The sequence below is a fragment of the Sus scrofa genome, chromosome 1, assembly GCF_054392235.1.
Source record: "Sus scrofa isolate SSC_HxYL_T2T_F1_AM1 chromosome 1, Sscrofa_HxYL_maternal_Yorkshire_Landrace_v2.0, whole genome shotgun sequence".
NCBI classification, from domain to species: domain Eukaryota; kingdom Metazoa; phylum Chordata; class Mammalia; order Artiodactyla; family Suidae; genus Sus; species Sus scrofa.
In genome coordinates this window covers 92,828,962-92,846,546 of record NC_139383.1, presented here as the reverse complement: position 1 = coordinate 92,846,546, position 17,585 = coordinate 92,828,962, and positions in this window count along the sequence as shown.

The window sequence follows — 17,585 nt, the reverse complement described above, 5'->3', positions numbered from 1 at the left end:
GCGATTCTGGGTCTTTTGTGGTTCCATATAAATGTTTGGATGGTTTGTTCTAGTTCTGTGAAAAATGTCCTGGGTAATTTGATAGGGATTGCATTGAATCTGTAGATTGCTTTGGGTAGGATGGCCATTTTCACAATATTGATTTTCCCAATCCAGGAACATGGACTATCTTTCCATTTCTTTATATCTTCTTTGATTTCTTTGATTAATGTTTTATAGTTCTCAGCATATAGGTCCTTTACCTCCTTGGTCAGGTGTATTCCGAGGTATTTGATTTTGTGAGGTGCCATTTTAAAAGGTATCGTATTTTTGTATTCTTTTTCTAATGTTTCATTGCTGGTATACAGAAATGCGACTGACTTCTGAATGTTGATCTTATAGCCTGCTACTTGGCTGAATGTATTAATCAGTTGAAGGAGTTTTTGGGTTGAGTCCTTAGGGTTTTCTAGGTATAGAATCATGTCATCTGCATACAGTGACAGTTTGATCTCTTCTCTTCCTATATGGATGCCTTTGATTTCTTTGGTTTGTCTAATTGCTGTGGCTAGGACTTCCAAAACGATGTTGAAGAGCAGTGGTGAGAGTGGGCATCCCTGTCTTTTTCCAGATTTGAGTGAGGAGGCTTTCAGTTTTTCCCCATTGAGGATTATATTTGCTGTGGGTTTATCATAAATGGCTTTGATTCTATTCAGGAATGTTCCCTCTATACCCAGTTTGGCGAGGGTCTTGATCATGAATGGATGTTGGACTTTGTCAAATGCTTTTCCTGCGTCTATAGAGATGGTCATATGATTTTTGACTTTTTTTTTGTTAATGTGGTGTATGATGCTGATTGATTTGCGTATGTTGAACCATCCTTGTGAACCTGGGATGAACCCTACCTGGCCATGGTGTATAATTTTTTTGGTATGTTGTTGGATTCGGTTGGCTAAGGTTTTGTTGAGAATTTTTGCATCTATATTCATCAGTGATATTGGGCGATAGTTTTCTTTTTTGGTGGTATCTCTGCCTGGTTTTGGAATGAGGGTGATGGTGGCCTCATAGAATGCCTTTGGGAGTATTTCTTCTTCTTCAACCTTTTGAAAGACTTTAAGGAGGATGGGCACCAACTCCTCTTTATATGTTTGATAGAATTCACCTGTGAAGCCATCTGGTCCTGGACTTTTATTTGTAGGGAGTGATTTTATGACCTCTTCAATTTCATTTCTAGTGATCAGTCTGTTCAGTTGGTCTGTTTCTGCTTGATTCAGTTTTGGCAGGCTGTAAGAGTCTAGAAAATTGTCCATTTCTTCCAGATTGTCAAACTTGTTGCCATACAGTTGTTCATAGTATTCTCTTATGGTTTTTTGTATTTCTGCTGTATCCGTTGTGATTTCTCCTTTTTCATTTCTAATTTTGGTTATTTGGGTTCTTTCTCTCCTCTTCTTAGTGAGTCTGGCCAGGGGGTTGTCAATTTTGTTGACCTTTTGAAAGAACCAGCTCTTGGTTTTATTAATTTTCTCTATTGTTTTTTGAGTCTCTATTTTATTGATTTCCTCTTCGATCTTTATAATTTCCTTCCTTCTGCTGACTTTGGGTCTTTTTTGTTCTTCTTTTTCTAATTCGTTTAGGCGGAGGGTTAAGTTGTCCATTTGGGATCTTTCTTCTTTTTTGATAAAGGCCTGCATTGCTATAAATTTCCCTCTGAGTGCTGCTTTCGCAGCATCCCATAGATTTTGAGAGGTTGTGTCTTCATTGTCATTTGTTTCAAGGTATTTTTTAATTTCCTTCTTGGTTTTCCTCATTGACCCATTGGTTTTTTTAGTAGCATGTTGTTTAGTCTCCATATAGTAGGTTTTTTCTCATTTCTTTTCCCATGGTTGATTTCTAATTTCATGGTGTTGTGGTCAGAGAAGATACTTGAGATAATTTCTATGCTCCTAAATTTGTTGAGGTTAGCTTTGTGTCCCAATATGTGGTCGATTCTTGAGGATGTTCCATGTGCAGTTGAGAAGAATGTGTATTCTGATTTTTTCGGATGTGTGGTGTCCTGAAGGTATCAATGAAGTCTAACTTTTCTATTGTTTCCTTTAGGCTCTCTGTTGCTTTAATGGCTTTCTGTCTAGAGGATCTGTCCACTGGTGTGAGGGGGGTATTAAGGTCTCCTACTCTGATTGTATTCCTATCAATATCTCCTTTTATGTCTGTTAATATTTGTTGTATGTATCTGGGTGCTCCTGTATTTGGGGCATATATGTTGACGATAGTAACATCCTCTCCTTGGATGGATCCCTTAATCATTAAGTAGTGTCCTTCTTTGTCTTTCTTTATGCCTTTTGTTTTAAAGTCTATTTTGTCTGATATGAGTGTTGCAACTCCTGCTTTTCTGTCATGTCTATTGACGTGAAATAGTTTTTCCCACCCTTTCACTTTCAATCTATATGTATCCTTTGTTCTAAGGTGAGTCTCTTGTAGGCAGCATATTGAAGGGTTTTGCCTTTTTATCCACTCAGCCACTCTGTGTCTTTTGATTGGGGCATTCAGTCCATTGACATTTGCATTGATATTGATAGATGATTATTTATTGCCATTTTGAACCTCGTGTTCCAGTTGATTCTCTGGTTCTCCATTCTTCCTTTCTTTTTTTTGGGGTGGGGGTTGGATAGTCTCCAGTTATTTTCTGCTTGAGTGTTTTGTTTTGTTTTTCTTTTCATTTTTTGCAAATGCAATATTTGGTTTTGGCTTGTGGTTGCCCTGTTTTTTAAGTATGGTAACCCCTTCCCATAATTGTGTGTTTTAGCCTGATGGTCCTGTAAATTCAAACACTTCATTACTATATTAAAATTAAGAAGAGAAACATACATACATACAAACAAAAAGGGTTATTTATTTCCTACTTCCCTTGCCCACATTTTATGATTTTGATGACTCTTTTTTATTTTTTTCTTTTTAATTTTATTTTGTTTGAAGCATGTTCATGATTAAATCTGTATGCTGGCTTATTTGAGTGACTGCTCTCTGATTGCCGTTTCCTCAGTCCTAGTTCTTCCTCCTCTTCTTTTTTTTCTTTTCTTTTTTCTTCCCTTTCCTTTCGTTCTTTTTGGTTTAGAGAAGCCCTTTCAGTATTTCTTTTAGCCTGGGTTTTGTGTTGCTGTATTCTTTAACCTTTTGTTTGTTGGAAAAAACTTTTATTTCCCCTTCTATTTTAAATGATATTCTTGCTGGATAGAGTATTCTAGGTTGCATATTTTTTCCTTTGAGCACTTTAAATATCTCCTGCCATTCCCTCCTGGCCTGTAGTGTTTCTGTAGAGAAATCAGCTGATAACCTTATGGGGGCTCCCTTGTAGCTAACATTCTGCATTCCTCTTGCTGCCTTGAGGATCCTGTCTTTATCACTAACTTTTGCCATTTTTATTATGATGTGTCTTGGTGTGGGTCTATTTGGGTTCAATTTGTTTGGGGTCCTCTGTGCTTCCTGTATCTTGAACCCAGTCTCCTTTAGATTTGGGAAGTTTCCAGTGATAGTTTCCTCAAATATGCTTTCCATCCCCTTATCTTTTTCTACTCCTTCTGAAATTCCTATTATGCATGGATTGGCCTGCTTCATATTATCCCATAGGTCTCTTATATTGCTTTCCAGTTTTTTGATTTGGTTTTCTGTCTGCTGACCAGATTGGGTGATTTCCATTATTCTATCTGCCACATCACAGATTCATTTGTCTGCATCATTCATTCTGGTTTTTACTGCCCTTAGCTCAGTTTGTATCTCTGCAAGTGAATGTTCTAGTTTTTCTTAGCTCCTCCTTATATTTTCTAGCTCCTTTCTGAGGGTGTCTGCATTACTGTTCATATCTCTCTTAATTCCTTCAGTAGTGTCACTATTTCTCTTTTGAACTCCAAGTCTGTCAGAGTGCAGAGATCTGTTTCATTGTTGACTGTTTTAGGTGAGGTCTCCTGTTGGTTTGACTGGGGGTGGTTTCTCAGCTTCTTCATCTTGCTTGTTGTTTCCTTTTTCCTGAGGGAGTTGTACTCTCCGTGACCGGGCAGTGTTTGCCTTGTCACTGCTGTGGAATGCTTCTTGAGGGCTGGCATTGTTGGTCAGTCTTTTTTGAGGCAGTGTGGCTTTTCTGGAGTGTTGATGGGGCTAACGGGGTTTCTTTGAAGCAAAGGAGGACTTCCTGAGGGCAGACAGGACTGGGAGGTTCACACCACGATGGTAGCAGATTTCACTCGGTCAGGCAGAGCTTGCTCTGGTGTTTTTAGGCTGTGGGGTTCTTGCAGGGGGTTGCTGGTGTTGGGCAGCTGTTCCTCAGGAGTGCAGCACCCCCTGGGGGCTGGAGCAGCTATCTGGTCACTGAGAACCTAAGAGGCTCTTCCCTAGGGCAGACCAACTCAGAAGGACGGCCTGAGAATGTAGACAGATCTTTTCACAGTCTGGCCAAGCTTGTTGTAGCTTTTCTGGGCTCCAGGGGCTCCTCCAGGGAGCTGGCAGTGCTGAGCAGCTATTCTGCAGGAGTGAGGCACCCCCTGAGGTCTTAGGCGGCTAGCTGGGCCGCTGAAAACCCAAGAGGCTCCTCCCCAGGGCAGCCCAAATCAGAAAGACCGTCTGAGATCTTTTCTCAGCTTAGCCATGCTTGTTGAAGCTTTTCTGGTTTGCAGGTGGTCCTGCCTGGAGCTGGCAGTCCTATTCAGCTGATCTGCTAGAGCTCGGCACCCTCTGAGGTCTTGGGCGGCTAGCTGGGCTGCTGCCAACCCAAGAGGCTCCTCCCCAGGGCAGCCTGACTCAGAAGGACCTTCTGAGATCTTTTCACAGTCCAGCCAGGCTTGTTGCAGCTTATCTGGGCTTCAGGGGGTCCTGCCTGGAGCTGGCAGTTCTATGCAGCTGATCCACTAGAGCTTGGCACCCCCTGTGGCCTTGGGCATCTAGCTGGGTGCTAAAAACCCATGAGGCTCCTCCTGCTCATTCTTACACCACTATGCCACCAGAGATGTTGTACCAGGAGAGCTTATATGAATGCCTTATCTATCCTTTACTGTAGATATTCTGTAGGCCTGTACATTTTTATTTATTGATTTCAATATCCATTGAGTGCAATCTTTTCAATATCTATTTTTCTTTATAAATTTATTTGGGTGCCAACTGGGACATTGCCTTCTAGTCTGTCCATGGCTTGAGTTCCCAACTCAGCTCTGGCCACAGCCACAGAGAGGATGGAGGGAGCACCTTGAGATCATTCTTGATGATACCAATCAACCCTGCTTAATTCATCAGACCTGGCACTCTACTGAAAAGAGAGGCTCATCAAGAAATGCAGGAAATTAAAAAAGAAATAAAGACAGGAAAGAAATTTCACTAGGTCTCTTGAGAAAAAACACCAAGAGATTAGCACATCTGCCCACCAAAATGCCAGTGAAGCACTCTATTCATTCATTATCCCAGCCTCTCCATCCATATACCTAAACCCCTGGCAGTCAAAGGCTTGAACAAGGCCTTCCCATGAGTCAACACCAATGCAGTGTGATTCTCAGCTCCTGCATCTGGAGGAATGCAAGGCATTCCAAAACCCGGTGATCACCTCAAGCATTCAAAACACACTTCCCCACAACCAGGATGCCAATCCACAGCAAATGCTAAAAGGACACTTTTGTCCTATGCCTGACATTAGGCATCTTGGAGCAGAGAGCCCCTGGTGCCACGAAAACAACCACAAACCTCTGTGAGCTTGCTGTGGTTTTGGGCCAACATACAACCAAGCCTACCTCTGAATCTGCATGTGCAGCCTTGGAGCTGATCCTGGGCCCAGAAGGTACTCTGGTGCCCTCGTGTGGACATCGATTCTTAGAGCCACTCTCATGTTTTCCTCCTCTCTCTGGCTCAGAAGCCTCCATGGCTGCAAAGCCCTTAGGCAAAATTCTGCTTGGATTTCTTTCCTCCTCTGTCCTGAAATAGCAAGAAGGGCCCTTCCAAGTAGGTCATTTCTCTCTCAGTCTTTCAGAGTCCTGAGGCCCCTCTACCCAATGCCACTCCATTCAAACATTCATCTCCTGACCCATAGAGTCATGATGGCATTATTCCTGTTTTTGATATCTATGCACTTATATGCTGAGGAAGATAGGTATGTAGATAGAAAAATAGATAGATGGATAGATAGATAGATAGATACTCTTGAATTTTCTTAATTTTCCACCCGTTATTCCTTTATTCATACAATGTCTTGCTTATTTTTTTTTACTTTTTGTATCTCTCAATCCCTCTTTCATTCTTACTTTATTGACCCCATCTGAACCATACATGAGGTGACTGCCCATTGAAGGATTTCAACCCACAGAGGTTACCAAACTGACACCAGCGCAAAGAATTTTTACCTAGAGAACCAGGTGGGATCCCCATGAAATCTTGCTTTATATCAATCTACTGGCCTTAATGCACCTGAATTCAGCTATAGATACAGTCTTGATACCACATGTATAGAGATTACCAAAGAGGGCTCCCATGGAAAGGAAATGAAGGAGTTTCCACAGGCCTCTTGAGAGGAAAAGCCACAGGGATAAGCACAGCTACTCACAATATCACCATTTTACCACTTTCCATGCACAACCCACAGGCTCTTGATCCGGATCCCAAAGACAGGTCAGTCTGGATTTTCACAATTTCCAGCTCGACAAATGATACCACACAGCAGCAAAACAAAGCAAACAACACAATTGAAAAATGGGCAGAGCTCCCGAAGAGACATTTCCATAAACCATATATATAAAGGGCAACAAACACTGAAAAAAAAAATCATTGCTCATTAGGAGAGAAATGCATATCCAAACTACAGACCACTTCACACCTGTCCGAATGGCCATTATTAGTAATTCTACAAATAACAAATTGTGATAAGGGTGTTAAGAGGGTGCCCTTCAACTCTGTGTGTATGTAATTTGGTACCAACACTCTGGACAACAGGATTAAGGTAATTCTGATAAATAAATGAAGAACCCCTGTAGTACACAGAAATCCCACACTTTGGCATATATCTGGAAGAAAAAGGTTCTTTTCCAAAAGGAAAAATCCCCACTATGTTCAATTCAGCACCCTTCACAATAGCCAAGACACAGCCACAAACTCAATGTGCATCAACAGATGATTGGATTAGGTGAATGTTGTACAAATACACAATGGAACACTACTCAGCCATAAAATCAGAACAAAAATTCCATTCATAGCCAAATAGATGGAACTAGAGACTCCCAGACTAAGTAATATAAGTGCAATAGAGAAAGACCAAGAGCCTAGGATACCCCTTTTCTCTGGAATCTAAAAAATGGCACAAGTGAACCTCTCTGCAGAAAAGAACCACATGGACTGGAAAACAGGTTTGGTTGCCAGATTGGAGTGGTATTTTGTGGTAAGGACTGGGATTTGGGGGGTAATAGATGCAAAATCATGCCCTTGGAGTGGTTGAGCAATGAGATCCTGATGTATAGTATGGGGAAGTATAAATAGTCACTTACTTTGTGGAAGAAATCCCAGGATAATATTTTAAAAATATGTATATACATGTATGTCTGCTTCACTTTTATTTCAAAGAGAAATTGAGCACTATCCATCAGGTATAATGGGAAAAAAGATGCAAAAATTACCTGCTCAATGTTCACAAGAGAACATGTCTGGATCTAGACAACTGTATCACAAGAAAATACAACAGGTAACCTGACTTGGTTGAACCTGTCAAGATTTTTAGCCATGTGACATGTGACCTTAGAAATTACCTAAGGTGTATGAATTCATTTCTATATTAACATCTCTATCTATATATTTATTTTACATACCTATTTATTTTTCTGTACCCATTTGTGGATTGCAGACACTCTCTGACTAGGAATGGAATCCACATCACTGCTGTACAACCCCATGCTCATACTTAAACCCCTCTGCCATCAGAGAAGTTGTGTCAGGAGATCTTTTATGACTGCCTTATCTATCATTTGCCTTAGCTACTCTGTAGGCATGTGTATATGCATTTATTTATTTCTATAAGCATTGAGCTCATTCTATATAGTATCTATTTTTCTTTATAAGGTTATTTGGGTTACACTTGTGATATCTGGTTGTTTTCTGGCCAGGGTTTGATTTCCCAATGCAGCTTAGCACAGTCACAGAAGTGACAGAGGGGGATTCTTAAGCCAGGAAGCCATGAGGGATCACCCCAAGAGATTTCTTGAAGATAGAAATCAAACCTCTTAATTCATCAGACCTGGCTTTGGTCAGGCTTCCCTACTCTGGTACTGTACTGAAAAAAAGAGGCTCATCTAGAAAGGCAAGAAGGACATTTCCCTAGGTATCTTGAGCAAAAAACAGAACAAGGGTTAGCACAGCTGTCCATCATCTTACCAGCAAAATCCCTCAATCATTCATCAGCGCCACCCTCTCTCTCCCCATACCTAAACACCAGACAGTCAGGGGCTTGAAGAAGGCCAGCTCATGAGTCAACACTGATGCAGTGTGGGTCTCAGTTCCTGCCTCTGGGGGAAACCAAGGCATTCTGAAATCCAGTGAATCCTTCAAGCATTCCAAACACACTGCCCCAAACCAGGCTGCCAATCCACATCAAATGCTAATGGGACACATATGTCCTCTGCCTGACAGGCGGCCTCTTCGAGCAGAATCCTAGGTTCCCAGAAACAAACGACAAACCTCTGGGTGCTTGCTCAACCCCACCACTGAGCCTGCACCTGCAGCCTTGAACTGGCACCTGGGTCTATAAGGTACTCAGGTGCCATCTTGTAGACATTTGCTCTCTCAGACACTCTCAGGTTATCATCCTCTCTCTGGCTCAGCAGCCCCTGTGGCTATATAGGCCTTAGGCAATATGCTGCTTGGATTTCCTTCCTCCACTTTTCCTGAAATACCAAGAAGGGTCTTCCAAGTGGGCTATTTCTCTCTCAACAACTTCCAGAGCCCTGAGGCCAACCTACCCCATGCCACTCCATTCAAACATTCAGCTTCTGACCCTTCAGGTCTTGACAGCTTGCGTCCTTTTTTTTTATCATGTCCTGCACCAAGGTATTCATGTTGAAATTTGTGTATATATGAACATTCAAATTTTTCTTTTTCTTTTTTTTTTTTTTTTTTTTTGTCTTGCTATTTCTTTGGGCCGCTCCTGTGGCATATGGAGGTTCCCAGGCTAGGGGTCCAATCGGAGCTGTAGCCGCCGGCCTATGCCAGAGCCACAGCAATGCGGGATCCGAGCCACATCTGCAACCTACACCACAGCTCACGGCAACGCCGGATCGTTAACCCACTGAGCAAGGGCAGGGACAAAACCCGCAACCTCATGGTTCCTAGTCGGATCCGTTAACCACTGCGCCACGATGGGAACTCCTTTTTTTTTTTTTTAATTTTTTTCTTAATTTTCCACCTGTTAGTCCTTCATAGGTACAATAAATTCTTCCTCTTTTTCTCTTTCCTTTTTTCCTTTCCCTCATTACCTCATTCTTTCGTACTTTACGGACCCCCCTGAAGTGTGTGTGAGTTGTATGCCCAGCGATGTTTTCCAAGCCACAGAAGTTACCAAAGGCACCACAGTGAGAAAGACAAGTCTTTGACCCAGGGAGCCAGGAGGGATCTCCATGAGAATTTTCTTTATATCAGCCTAGGAGGTGGAGCAGGAGGTCGTGCACAGCTTCTCCCACAAACACATCAAAAAAAAAAAAATCTACGTATGAAACTACTCACACAGAACATCAACTGAATGCAGGCAGAAGAACTTAAACCTCCAAAAATGACAAGAAACTCAACATAACTGGGTAGAACAAAAGAAAAAGAGAGAGCGAGAAGTAATCAGGACAGGACTAATATTCCTGAGAGGGAGCTGTGAAGGATAAAAGGAACCCACCTCCTGAGAAGCCACCTAACTGATGAAAGATCAGCTGAGTCAGTGGGACATGCAAGTTGCTGAGAAAAGTGCAGCAGCTAGACTGAGAAGAGCAAAGCAGAGTGAGAGCCGCACACAGCATCTGAACCACCGGCCTGGACACCACAGCCTGAGATAGTAGGGTGGGGGCTGGGCACTGGGATTCAGGCTCCAGAGGACAGTCCTTGGGAGAGAAGTGGGGATGGCATGAGGGGCTAAGGAGCAGTGCACCACAGGCTAACCCGGGGAATACCATGACAGAGGGAACCTAGGATAAGTTCTGGAGAGGCAAGGCACCATTGTTGGTGATGGGAGAGGAGGAGGGGCTACCATAGCAAACTCCCCACTCCTAAGCATGCACATATCTGTGGGCTTAGAGGGAGGTTGGTTCTGTGAAGCCTCTTGCTCCTTTAGGGGTGATTAGGCACTTCTTGTGCAGGCTAAGGGTGGCCAGGCACCTATTGTGTGGGCTAAGGGTATAAGGGGGCTAAGTGTAACATGGTTCCTCTTGCACCATCTACAGGTGACAGGAGCAGACTGAGGCAGTCATCTCAGAGGCCAGATGGAGGCGTGGCTTCCCATCACTAGGGGCCTGTTAGTGGGCTCTACCTGCAACTGCAGTCAACTCAGGGGTTTGCAAAAAAAAAAAAAAAAAAAAAGAGGGCACTTCAACTAAGCACCATACACTATTGCTTTCACCACCCCTGGGAACATGCCCATCCTGAAGATGCCACTGCCAAACACTCTGGTGACCCTCCAGACACTTGGTCACTGTTCCTTCCAAAGATCCTACAGCTAGGAGCAGCTGGTGCAGCACCTTCTGCATGGCCTAAGTGGGAAAGTGTGCTTCTTGCGTGGTCTGCAGGTGGCAGGGGCAAACTGCTGCAGTTATCCATGGTTCCAGAGGTGGGTGCGGCCCACTGCCATTGGAGATACCTGAACAAAAATCACTTGCAGCCCCATTCACCTAAAGGGCACCACAGAGGAGAGCATTGTGACTGAACACCACCTCTTGGTGCTCTCACACCCCTGGCACATACCCGCCCTGCTGCTGCCACTGCCAAACATTCCAGGCAGTACTTGCATGCCTGACCTTTGTCACTTCCCAGGATCCTGCAACTAGGAGAACCCTGTACAGTACCTCATATGTGGGCTAAGTGAGACGGGTTCCTCATGCATGGTCTACAGGTGGCAGGGGCAAAACACCACAGTTATCACTGACTCTAGAGATGGTCATGACCTGCTCCCACTAGGGGTCCCTGAACAGACACCACCTGTGGTTCCAGTCACCTCAGAGGAGGGCACTGCAATCAAACACAAGCTGTTGTTGCTTTCACTCCCCTGGGAACACATGCACCCTGCTGTTGCTACTGCCAAATGCTCTGGTCAACTTGAAGATCTGCCTAGAGCTTATTACCACTTCCCAGAAGCCTGCAACTAGGAGTAGCGTGTTCCACTTCCTGCTGGTCCTTGCTGCTCTTGAGAGCCCAACCACCGAGAATGGACAGCTGGCCCTACCTGCTGAGGCTAGCTTAGCAGGTTAGGGCTGAAGAACAGGTGATGTGAAACTTAAGGAAAAAAGTTAACATAAAACAAGACACAGAGACATTGATCTTAAGTAAACGTGGGAACCAGGGGACTCAAGCTGTCAGGGACCAAGAGCACTGCCTCAAGAAACCACACTGCTTTTAATGTGCTCTTGAGGATTACGGCAAGTGAGGAGAGTGTTGTAGGTGCGGGATATAAGGATTTTTTAAATTATTTTAAGTCACATAGCCGGTTGCTGATTAAATTTTCATTCTGATATTTAGGCACTTAACAATCATTAGCATTGAAGAAGCTGGGCTTCAGCTATCTATGCATAGCATTCTAGAGAATCACCATTATGCTTCTGTACATGGTGTGCCTATCTGCAGCAACCCCACATGTTTGGGTTCTCCTTGCTAATGTATATCCTTCTAATCACCCCTAAACCCCTTGGGACCATGAGGCTCATCTTCCTCTTATTCTTTAGAGGACATATCATGCTTGTGCAAATGCTCATGCCTATCTGCACATGTCCCATGTGCCTTTACCGATGCATTATGTCCTCATTCAGCTGACCACATGAATAACTTAAGCCTTTAGGTCTTTGTTCTTAAGCTTAAGTCATTTGCCAGCACTGCTACGGTTTTTCAAGCAGGAAGATAGAGTAAAGTAAAGCAGGACAAGATGGAGTTTTCAGCATAGAAAATAGAAGCAAATAGGCTAAGAAAATAGTGTAGAAACATGTCTCATGACACTTACCCATTGCCTCCTTCTCCCTGAAAACACACTGAGCATCCTGGGAATAACAGCCTACTCACATCTAAGAAAGAGACAGCAAATATTCAAACTCCTACACCAAAGATAAATAGTAACCCCCAAAATAGAAAGGGTTATTCTTGCATAGAAGTAGTCTTACAAGACTAGAGTTTGCCTTTCCCAAACTCACAGAAAAAGGAAAACATGAGCAAGATGGAGAAGCACAGAAACCACTCCCAGTTAAAGGAACAGAGGAATTCACCTAAAGCAGTCAGCAATGAAACAGACCTCTGCGGTCTGACAGACATTGAGTTCAAAATGGAGTTATTGAAAATACTGAAGAAATTAAGAGAGAATATGAACAGTAAAGCAGATTCCTTTAGAAAGGAACTAGAAAATATAAGGAGGAGACAAGAAAAACTAGAAAATTCATTTGCAGAAATAAACTGAGCTGAAAGCAATAAAGGTCAGAATGAATAATACAGAGGAACAAATTAGTGATGTGGAAGATAAAACAATGAAAATCAGCCAATCAGGACAGCAGACAGAAAACCAAATGAAAAAACTTGAAAGCAATATAAAAGACCTATGGGATAATATAAAGCAGGCCAATCTACACATAATAGGAATTCCAGAAGGAAAAGAAAGAGAAAAGAGGATTGCAAACATATTTGAAGAAATTATGGCTGAAAACTTTCCAAATCTAAAGGATACTGATATCAAGATACAGGAAACATAGAGGGCCCCAAACAAGTTGAACCCAAGCAGACCCACACCAAGACATATTATAATAAAAATGGCAAAAGTTAAAGAGAGGGTTCTAAAGGCAGCAGGAGAAAAGCAAAGTGCTAATTATAAGGGAACCCCCATATAATATTTCTCTACAGAAACACTACAGGCCAGAAGGGAGTGGAAACGTATATATAAAGTGCTGAAAGGAAAAAATTTGCAACCTAGAATACTCTATCTAGCAGGAATATGATTTCAAATGGAAGGGGAAATAAAGAATTTCTCCAACAAACAAAAGCTAAAAGATTACAGAAATATTAAACCCATTCTAAAAGAAATATTAAATGGGCTTCTCTAAATTAAAAGAGAGAGAGAGAGAAAAGAGAAAAAGAGGAATTAGGATGGAGAAAACCACAATTGGAAAGCAGTCACTTAAATAATCCAGCATACAGATATAAACATGAAGATGTTAAAAAAAAGACATAAAAAATATAGATTTTTTTCTATTTTAATGATGTGTTTGAGCCTGTATGATGGTCAGGCAAAAGCAAGCAGGTATAGGAAGGGCTAAACATGTTTAAAAAAAAGGGTAACCACAAAACAAAACTGAAAATTACATTCACAAAAACTGAAAATAAAAGTATTCAAGCACAAAATAAATGGAAACCATCCAATCCAAAAAGGAAAAGAAGAAAAAAGAAACAAAGAATCAACTGGAAAACAAGGTTTAAAATGGTAATAAATACATATCTATCAATAATCACCTTAAGGAGTTCCCATCATGGCACAGTTGTTAACAAATCTGACTAGGAACCATGAGGTTGTGGGCTTGATCCCTGGCCTTGCTCAGTGGGTTAAGGATCCTGTGTTGCTGTGAGCTGTGGTGTAGGTCGCAAATGTGGTTTGGAACCTCTCATTGCTGTCACTCTTGCATAGGCTGGTGGCTACAGCTCCGATTGGACCCTGGCCTGGGAACCTCCATATGCTGTGGGAAGCGGCCCTAGAAATGGCAAAAAGAAAAAATAATAATAATAATAATCACCTTAAGTATCAATGGACTGAATGATCCTATCAAAAGACACCGAGTGGCAGATTGGATAAAAAGAAAAACCTTAATTCTGCTATCTACAAAAACTTACCTTAGAGCAAAGGACACATATAGATTGAAAGTGAGGGGATGGGAAAAAAATATTTCATGCCAATGGACAAGAGAGGAAAGCGGGAGTTGCAATACTCCTATCAGACAAAATAGACTTTAAAACAAAGGCCATAAAGAAAGACAAATAAGGATGCTATTTAATGGTTAAAGGATCCATTTAAGAAGATGATATTACCATCATCAATATATTTATATCAGTTTACTGGTCTTCATTTAGCTGACCTGGCTTTAGATCAGGTCTTCCTACAATGTGTAGAGAGAGAACAAGGATGCTCACATGCAAAGAAAAGGACACAATTTTAGGAGACCTCTGGAGAGAAAAAACACATGGAGAACTGCAGTGGCTCACCAAAATATCACCTTTTACCAACTTCAAAGCACAACCCTCAGGCACTGGATCCAGATCCCAAAGCCAGGTCAGGCTGGGGTTTCAAAATGACCAGCTTGACACCTGATACCACCCCATAGCAAAACAAAACCAGCCCATTTGAAAAATGGGCAAAAGACCTGAGTGGACATTGCTCTCAACCAGATAGATAGAGGGCAATAACCATGGGAAAAATTGATCACCATCACTCATAAGGATAGAAATGCCTACCCAAATTAATTGCAGGTACCACTTCACACCTGTCTAAATGGCCATGATTAGGAAGTTTACAAATAACCAGTCCTGAAGAAGGTGTCAAAAAGAGGGTGCCCTCCTACAGTGTGGCTGGGTATATACATTGGTATAACCACTATGGACAACAGGATTGAGGTAAATCAGAGAAATCAATACAGAAGCACTGCCACTGTATTACCCAATAATCCCAATCTTGGGTGTATATCCAGAAAAAATATTCTTTTAAAAAATTTAAACACCCTGCTATGTTCATCTCATCAGTGTTCACAATAGACAAGGCATGGAAACAAACACAATGTCCATCGACAGGTGAATGGACTAGGTAGATGTTCTATATATACACAATACTCCTCATCTATAAAACCAGAACCCCACTAATGCCATTTGCAGCCACAGAGATGCAACTGGAATCTCCTGGACTATGTGAAATAATGGTGACAGAGAAAGACAAACACCATAGGATACCACTTCTCTCTGGAATCTCACAATTGGCACAAATGGAAAAAAAAAAGAACACATGGACTGGGATTTCCCATCATGGCACAGTAGAAATGAATCCAAGTAGGAACCATGAGGTTGCGGGTTCTATCCCTGGCCTTGCTCAGTGGGTTAGGGATCCAGTGTTACCGTGAGCTGTGTTGTAGGTTGCAGACACAGCTCAGATCTGGCGTTGCTGTGACTGTGGCAGGTGGCAACACCTCTGACTGGACACTTAGCCTGGGAACCTTCATATGCCAGGGGTGTGGCCCTGGAAAAGACAAAAAATGACAAAAAAAAACACATGAACTGGAAAAAAGTTGGCTCTTTGTCAGATTGGAGGTGTTGTGTGAGGGAAGAACTGGGATTTTGGGGGGTAATCAATGAAAATTCTTATGCATGGAGTGAGTGGGTAATTGATGTGTTACTACTCTATAGCATAGCAAACTACATCAAGTCTCTTATTTTGGAACAAGATGGAGGATAATGTGAAGAAAAAAGCATGTATATACATAGAGGTCTGGTTCGCTTTGCTGTCAGAGAAATGCAGCACTCTAAATCAGCTATAATTAAAATAAAACATGATAAAAATATACCCCAAGATTACTGGCTCAGTGTTTACCAGAGAAGGTGTTTGGGTCCAGATTCCAGTATCTCAAGAAAAAAAAAAAAAACATGCAGACTGACTCCATTAAATCTGTCAATATTTCTTAGCCATCTGACATCAGACCATATATAACTACCTGGGTGTATGAATTTATTTTTATATTAACAGAAGGTGTCAAAAAGAGGGTATTAGGTATTTATTCTTTTTACTTAGCCATGGGTTTTTTCTGCACACATTTGTGGCACTCAGATACCATCCACCAATAATTTCATCCATGCCACAGCTGCACAATGCCAGGCTCATACTTCCAATCCTCTGCCACCGGAAGTGTTGTGTCAGGAGAACTTTTATTATTGCCTTACCTATCAATTCCCTTAGCTGCTCTTTAGGAATGTATGTATGTATTGATGGACCACTTTATCACTTCAGCACATTCATTTCAATAACTTTTATTTATGAATTAATTTGGGGGCCACCTGTGACATTGGGATATGTTCTGGCCAGGGTTTGATTTCCCAACACAGCTCTTATCACAGCCACAGCACTGAGAGAGAGAGACAGAGAGAGACTTTTATGCCTAGCAGCCATGAGGGAACTCCCATAGAGCTTACTAGATGATACCAATCCACCCTGCTTAATATATCAATCCGGGTTTTGGTCAGGCCCCCATACCCTTGCCCTGTACTGAAAAAAGATGATCATCTCAAAGGGCAAGAAGGAAATATCCCTGGGTTTCTCCAGTGAAGACAGCACAGCATGGGAATTAGCCCCACTGCCCACCATAATGCCAGAGATATCCAAAATTCATTCATCAGTGCCAGCCTCTCTCTCTCAATACTTAAACCCCCATCAGTCAGGGGTTTGGAAATGGCCAGTTCATGATTCAACACTGATGTAGTGTGTGTCTCAGCTCCTGGATCTGGAGGAACACAGGCATTCCAAAACCCAGTGAATCCCTCAGGCATTCTCAACACACCACCCCCCAACCAGGCTGCAAATCCACATCAAATGCTGCAGGGACACATGTGTCCTTTGCCTGAAATGAGGAATCTTTCAGCACAGCCCTGGGTGCCAAGAAATCAACCCAAAACCTCTGGGTTGTTGGTGCGGGTTCCACCCAACACACCATCAACCTCTCCACTGATCCTCCACCTGAAGCTTGGGAATTGCACCTGGGTCCGTTACAGACTCTGGCACTTTATTCTGGACCTCTTCTCTAACAGCCACACTCTAGTTTTCCTCCTCTCTCTCTCTGGCTTAGCAGCCCCCATGGCCGTATTGGCTGTGGGCTATACACAGGTTTGGTCACATTTCCACTCTTTCTCTAGGCAGTGCCCTTCCAAATGTTTATTTCTCTCTCAAAGACTTCCAGAGCCCTGATGCCATCCTACTCCATGCCACTCCATTACAAACACTCAGCTCCTGAACTCTCAAGTCATGACAGCCTTCTTCCATTTTTGCTAGTGTCTTGCACATATGTTTTTTTTTTTTAATTTAATTTAATTTTGTTTTCCCACTGTACAGCAAAGGGGTCATGTTATCCTTACATGTATACATTACAATTACAGTTTTTTATTGCACATATGTTTTTAAGATGAGATGTTTGTACATACGGAACTCTTGATTTTTTTCTTCATTTCCCACCTCTTACTACTTCATTCATATGATAGTTTTGCTGCTTCTTCCTTTTTTTCTTTTTCACATTTTCTCATTCTTTCTTAATTTACAGACCCCACCTGAAGTGTGTGTGATTTTTATGCCCTTTGACAATTTTCAAGCCACAGTTTTTACCAAAGCCACCACAGTGACAAAGACTGATCTATGC